We start from the raw sequence: 7500 nt of genomic DNA on the forward strand, positions 1-7500 counted from the left end.
CATGGCACGGTGTCGGACGTGGCAGGATATGGCCATGGCACGACGTAGGACATGACGGGACATGGCAGGACGCAGGACATGGCAGGGCGTGGCCATGGCCCAACATCGGACGTGGCAGGACATGGCAGGACATGGCCATGGCACGATGCAGGACATTACAGGACATGGCCACGGTGGGACGCAGGACATGGCAGGGCGTGGCCATGGCACGGCGTTGGACGTCGCAGGACATGGCCACGACAGGATGCAGGACATGGCAGGACGCAGGACATGGCAGGGCGTGGCCATGGCCCGACATCGAACGTGGCAGGACATGGCAGGACATGGCCATGGCACGACGCAGGACATTACAGGACATGGCCACGGTGGGACGCAGGACATGGCAGGGCGTGGCCATGGCACGGCGTCGGACGTCGCAGGACATGGCCACGACAGGACGTAGGACATGGCAGGACGCAGGACATGGCAGGGCGTGGCCATGGCATGGCGTCAAACGTGGCAGGACATGGTCATGGCACGACGCAGGACATGGCAGGACGCAGGACATGGCAGGGCATGGCCATGGCACGACGTCGGACGTGGCAGGACATGGCCATGGCACGGCGTCGGATGTGGCAGGACATGGCCATGGCACGATGCAGGTCATGGCAGGATGCAGGACATAGTAGGGCGTGGCCATGACACGGCGTCAAACGTGGTAGGACATGGCCATGGCAGGATGCAGGACATGGCAGGGCGTGGCCATGGCACGGCGTCGGACGTCGCAGGACATGGCAGGGCGTGGCCATGGCACGGCATCGCACCATATCTAGTGCTAGCTAATGTTTAACAAGATGTCAAGCGCAATGATGTTGTCGTGGCTGGCGGTGGTGGAAAATTGCGGTGGTTCGAGCGGTAGTGATCGGCGACGGTTGGTGCGACGCTTGGTGGTTTTCAGCGGTGGTTTGATATCGGAATCACTTATGGTGGTTGTCACAATGGATGTGCGTCATGGTTATTGGTGGTTGGTCATCTATATATTTTTATAATAATATTATTTACTTTACCTATTTTTTATATATTTTTTATTAAATTTTATGCATTTTTTGTATTTTTAAATAGTTTTTATCGTACTTGTTTTATAAAATATTTATTACTTTATGTGTTATATTATTACTAGATGTATTGGAAATTTTCTCCATTGTTTTTTCTATATTTATAATAATTTTCTTATTTTTTTGTATTTTATTATGTATTTTTTCGTTTTATAATAAATATTTATTAAAAAAAATTAATTTTTGTAAAAAATATCATTTACAATGTTTAAAAGTCATTTGTGAATATATTAGCTAAGTTGTACTTTGGTTTGTGCATTTTGGTGTTGTACATGTCTATTATGATTCTCTAGCCAAAACATGTCTACTCCTGTCACTTATTTTTTTTTTTAAGACATATATAAAGGGGTAGAGGTGTTGAAAGGCACCTCAAGGTGCTTGCTGCCTGGCCGAGGCGGGCATGCACGGGGGACGCTGGCATGCGGCGTGGGCATTGGGGGCATGCACGGCTTGTCCGTGCTACGTCCCCGATGTTCGCAAAGCGTGTCGGCAAATACTCGTGTGTGCTCGTAGTACGTCTGGTGGTTGGCATCGCTCGTGGCGGCCGATGGCTTTTGGCAACGGAAAGGCGGAGCGTCGTGCAAGTAGCGCCGCAAGGTGCCATGCGCATGGGGCTAAGCTTAGTATGTTCCGAATGCCATCGGTTGTTGGGGGCAAAATCGGGAGGCGACATCGCTCGTGGCAGCTGATGGCTTTTGGCAACGGAACGGCGAGGCCTCGTGCAAGTAGCGTCGCAAGGTGCCGTGCGCATGGGGCTAAACTCAGTACGTTCCGATTGCCATCGGTTGTTGTGAGTTGTGTTTGGCATCGCTCGTGGCGGTTGATGGCTTTTGGCAACTGAACGGAGAGGCCTCGTGCAAGTAGCGCCGCAAGGTGCCGTGCACATGGGGCTAAGCCCAGTATGTTCCGATTGCCATCGATTGTTGCGGGCAACATCGGGAGGCGACATCGCTCGTGGCGGCTGATGGCTTTTGGCAACGGAATGGCGAGGCCTCGTGCAAGTAGCGCCGCAAGGTGCCGTGCGCATGGGGCTAAACTCAGTACGTTCCGATTGCCATCGGTTGTTGTGGGCAACATCGGGAGGCGACATCGCTCGTGGCGGCTGATGGCTTTTGGCAACGGAACGGCGAGGCCTTGTGCAAATAGCGCCGCAAGGTGTCGTGCGCATGGGGCTAAACTCAGTATGTTCCGATTGCCATCGGTTGTTGCGAGTTGTGTCTGGAATCGCTATTGGCGGCTGATGGCTTTTGGCAACGGAACGGCGAGGCCTCGTGCAAGTAGCGCCGCAAGGTGCCGTGCGCATGGGGCTAAGCTTAGTACGTTCCGATTGCCATCGATTGATGCGGGCAACATCGGGAGGCGACATAGCTTGTGGCGGTTGATGGCTTTCGGCAACGGAACGACGAGGCCTCGTGCAAGTAGCGCCGCAAGGTTCCGTGCGCATGGGGCTAAACTCAGTATGTTCCGATTACCATCGGTTGTTGCAGGCAACATCGGGTGGCGACATCGCTCGTGACGGCTGATGGCTTTTGACAACGGAATGGCGAGGCCTCGTGCAAGTAGCGCCGCAAGGTGCCGTGCGCATGGTGCTAAGCTAAGTACGTGCCGGTTGCCATCGGTTGTTGTGAGTTGTCTCTGGCATCGCTCGTGGCAGCTGATGGCTTTTGGCAACGGAACGGCGAGGCCTCATGCAAGTAGCGCCACAAGGTGCCGTGCGCATGGGGCTAAACTCAGTACGTTTCGATTGCCATCGGTTGTTGCGGGCAACATTGGGTGGCGACATCGCTCGTGACGGCTGATGGCTTTTGGCAACGGAACGGGGAGGCCTCGTGCAAGTAGCGCCGCAAGGTGCCGTGCGCATGGGGCTAAACTGAGTACGTTCCGATTGCCATCCGTTGTTGTGGGCAACATCGGGAGGCGACATCGCTCTTGGCGGCTGATGGCTTTTGGCAACTGAACGGCGAGGCCTCGTGCAAGTAGCGCCACAAGGTGCCGTGCACACGGGGCTAAACTCAGTACGTTCCGATTGCCATCGGTTGTTGTGAGTTGTGTCTGGCATCGCTCTTGGCAGCTGATTGCTTTTGGCAATGGAACGGCGAGGCCTCGTGCACGTAGCACTGCAAGGTGCCGTACGCATGGGGCTAAGCTAAGTACGTGACGATTGCTATCGATTGTTGGGGGCAACATCGGGTGGCGGCATCGCTCGTGGCAGCTGATAGCTTTTGGCAATGGCATGGCGAGGCCTCGTGTAAGTAGCGCTGCAAGGTGCCGTGCGCATAGGGCTGAGTTTAGTACATGTTGAAGGTCATGCGGTTGTTGTGGGTTGTGTCTGTGGCTTTTATTTATGGCGCCTTGTTCGTTTATATACTCCAACGGTTCGTGCCTGGCGGGGCTTGTCTTGGCTTTGCAATGTTGGCATTGGTAACAACACATGGCTACGCGTCGCGTGTTGGGACTGTTGTCGGCATGTATCGGCGAGGCAAGTGTACGTGCGGCACATGAGTGGTGTTCGGCTTGTGTGGCTTGGTTGGATCCCTGCTTGTGCAGCGACGTCCTAGCCCGCATGCCATCTCAGTCATAGCACAAGCGCAAATTAGGCTAGTTCGGCGTCGGTTTTCTGTGTTGCATACCTAATGCCCAGGCATTATCAAGCACAATCGGTTGCCTTTCGCCCCTCGCGTTCGACGTGCGGGGTGAACCAAAAGCTGCAGTTGTGTCCCACGCCATCCTCGCTTCGTCGTGCGATGTCTAGGTCCATGACTAGTATGCTCGGACTCTCGGATTCGGTAAACGCAATGGGCATGGGGTCTTCATTGGCTCCTATCTTCCCAAAGAATGCTCCTTACGAATAACGGTCGTGCTCGTCTTGGACTTGGCCGTGGCCTTTGGGTCGGCCATGCTCATGCGGTGCCGACGTCAATGAGGAATGCTACCTGGTTGATCCTGCCAGTAGTCATATGCTTGTCTCAAAGATTAAGCCATGCATGTGTAATGTCATGGGCTGCTTTCCATCATCGACCCATGACCCCTTGGACGCGCCCCGTGGCGTCCCGGCAAGCCTCCCAACGCCTAGCGCCACGGTCGGCCCCGTGGTCTCGGCAGCGCTAAGTGACAAGCGAGCATGCGCCTCTGTCGCCCCACCGATAATCAATGCCAGCGCCCAGTGGCTGGCCAATGCCATCAGTGTCGCGCGCACCGACAATGCCGCGCGCACAAATCATCCTGTTGCCATCAGCACCGCACACCCAGACAGTGCCCCGCGCGCAGACCCAATGCCAAGCACCAGCGCCCAGCCGCTGGCAGATCCAAATAGTGCCGCGCGCGCCCACAGCAATGCGCGCGCAGACCCTGCTGCTCAAGACAAAGTTGCTGCCATCGGACTTGCTTCCATAGAAGACTAAGTCCTTTTCATTGTAATTATAGAGTAGTTTTACTTCATTCATTTTCAGTGTGCTTCTACAGCTTTCTTAGGTCAACTCATGTAACTTTGGTTTATTTTTTTTAAGCATTATTAAGGGGGACCAAAGCATTCAAACATTCAAGCATTCAAACAATTCTCTGTACTGGTGTCTCTCCCCCCCGACACCGCATTTCATCTTGTAATAGCTTTCATCATCATCAATACAATCATCAGCTTTCATCATCAATTGCTCATTTTCCGCTGCTCAATTGCTCACGACATTGGTTTTCCCGTACGGCACTGACAATCTAGTCTAGCGTACGGCGAGGGCCTCAGTTGGCGCATAGCAACCGCACTGACATTGGTTGCTTAGCCTTACGTCACCCTTCCAAGGAACCTCAGGAAGGCGCCGCGTAACAGTTGGTATCAAAGCCTAGGCTCGACATCAGACGAGGGAACTCATTGGCATCATCATCACCATTTCTGACCATGGTGAATCACGGGGATCGCATCACGTCCCTAGAAGAGACGATTGACGCATTACGGCCCATCGTGGATACGTTGCCTGATCTAAAAACCAACCTAATGCAAAGGTTGGACGACCTGGACCGCAGAATGCGGCAGGCCGAAAATGAGATAGCAAACATCAGTCAAGACTCTGAGGAAGACCGGCAAACGGCTGCCGTCGAGGCAACTAAAATTCATGGCCAATTCGAGGACCTCCAACAGGAGCGTGCCGAGGATTTAGCCCATCGGAAACTAGAGGCAGACAGACTGACAGTCATGCAGCAAACCATAGACAACTTGACAGGCCAGCTCAATGTTGTCAATGCTGCCCTTCAAAGCCTGCTCAAAGGAGGCGAAAACCACATCAGGGGTGCCATGAACATTGCCCCCATGCCACAAAAGCTGAAAATTCCTGAGCCCAAGCCATACAACGGAGCCCGGGATGCTAAAGAAGTGGAAAACTTCATCTTCGACATCGAACAATACTTCGATGCTGTTGGACATTTGGAAGAATCCAAAAAGGTAGCAACTGCTGCCATGTATCTTCAAGGCGATGCAAAACTCTGGTGGCGAGTCAAATACGAAGCCATCAGGGCCGGTGAAGATACTCTCCAGACATGGGCAGAACTGAAGGCCGCCATACGCCTGCAGTTCTTCCCCGAAAATGTGGAATACAATGCACGAAGAAAGTTGCGTGAACTCCGCCACACCAGGTCGGTGCGGGACTACGTGCGTGAATTCTCCGCACTCATGCTAAACATACGGGATATGGGGGACAAAGACAAACTGTTCGCATTCATAGACGGTTTGAAACCTCATGCTCGTATGGAACTGCAAAGACAACAGGTAGATACCCTTCCCAAGGCCATTCAAGCTGCAGAGTGCCTTGGGGATTATCAGTTGGAAACTCAGAAGGATAGGCCCCAGCCGCCTGTCCGAGGGGGATACAATGGGAGCCAACCTAGCAACGGTGGTCCCAACAGAAACGGAGGAGATCGAGGTGCATCCAAATCCAAGACTCCTTCCTCAAGCAGTAACACTACTGCATCAGTCAACAACCATCAGGGGAGAAAGCCCCTATCAGAATGCTGTCATTGCGGCTGGGAACATTGGAACAATCAATGCCCCAATACACAAGTCAATGCTCAACAAACTGTTGACGATGACGAGACAGATACCGACGACTCAGACGGCGCCGATCAAGTAGGTGCCTTCAACGCATTTGTCGGCTCCATTCATGATACCTTGGCGGGAACCAGTACTGGCAACCCCAAGAAGAAAGCATTCCCAATCGACAAGAAAGGGAAAGGAAAGGCGAACGAGAGGCCTCCCACATCACAAAAGAGGACCTTAATGTTCGTTGACATGAAAGTAAACGGCAGACCTATTCGGGCATTGATAGACACGCGTGCTAGCCACAACTACCTGGCCTCAACTCAGGTGCAACGCCTCGATCTAGCATTGCAAAAATGCAAGGGTCGTGTCAAGGCTATCAACTCTCCATCTCAGCAAGTGAGTGGAATAGCCAAAGAAGCGCCAATCCAACTTGGCCCATACAAGGGAATATTCGACCTACGCATAGCTATCATCGATGACTTCGAACTGATAGTGGGATTGGAATTCCTCAGGCAGACCAACACCATCCCAGTACCATATGCCAACATGCTCCTAATGATGGGAGACAACGGGGCCAAACCCCACACCATACCGTGCATATCCAAGAAGATGGCCGCTGGAAACATCACGGCCATGCAGTTTAAGGAGGGAACCAACAGACCTGAACCCACAGTTCCGGCTGCCCTCAACATTATCAAACAGGCATCACAACATCGGGGTCCAACAGCTCATGGCGCCCCTCATTGTGTGAAGACTTGCCAAGCATTCCCAAAGGCCAAGTCGGATCACCCAGCACAAGCGGGACTCTTGGAGCCGCTACCTGTCCCACAGAGACCTTGGGAAAGCATTTCCCTGAATTTTATCATAGGATTACCCAAGGTCGGAAATCATGCAACCATCATGGTGGTAGTAGACCTGTTTTCCAAGTATGCTACCTTCATCGCAGCCCCACAGAACATGTCGGCAGAAGAAACAGCTCGACTTTTCTTCTCCCATGTTGTCAAACATTGGGGTATGCCCAGCAACATCATCAGTGACTGCGACCCACGCTTCACTAGCAAGTTTTGGACCCAACTCTTCAGTTGCCTCGGATCCAAATTGAGTTACAACTCAAACCATCATCATCAGCAAACACATGATCAAACAGACCGGTTCAATGACATGCTGGAGGAATATCTCCGCCAATTTTCTACCGGGTCACAAACACATTGGGTGAAGCTTTCTGGATGCTGCTCAGCTGTGTTTCAATTCACAAAAGTGCGCCCATACAAACAAAAGCGCTTTTGAAATTGTTACCGGACAGCAACCGCTACTCCCACATAATGTGAATGCACCAACCATACCATCATCTCATCGAGCTGCCAGTTTCTCTACAGAATGGGA

The sequence above is a fragment of the Nicotiana tabacum genome, chromosome 14 (assembly GCF_000715075.1).
Source record: "Nicotiana tabacum cultivar K326 chromosome 14, ASM71507v2, whole genome shotgun sequence".
Classification (NCBI taxonomy): Eukaryota; Viridiplantae; Streptophyta; class Magnoliopsida; order Solanales; family Solanaceae; genus Nicotiana; species Nicotiana tabacum.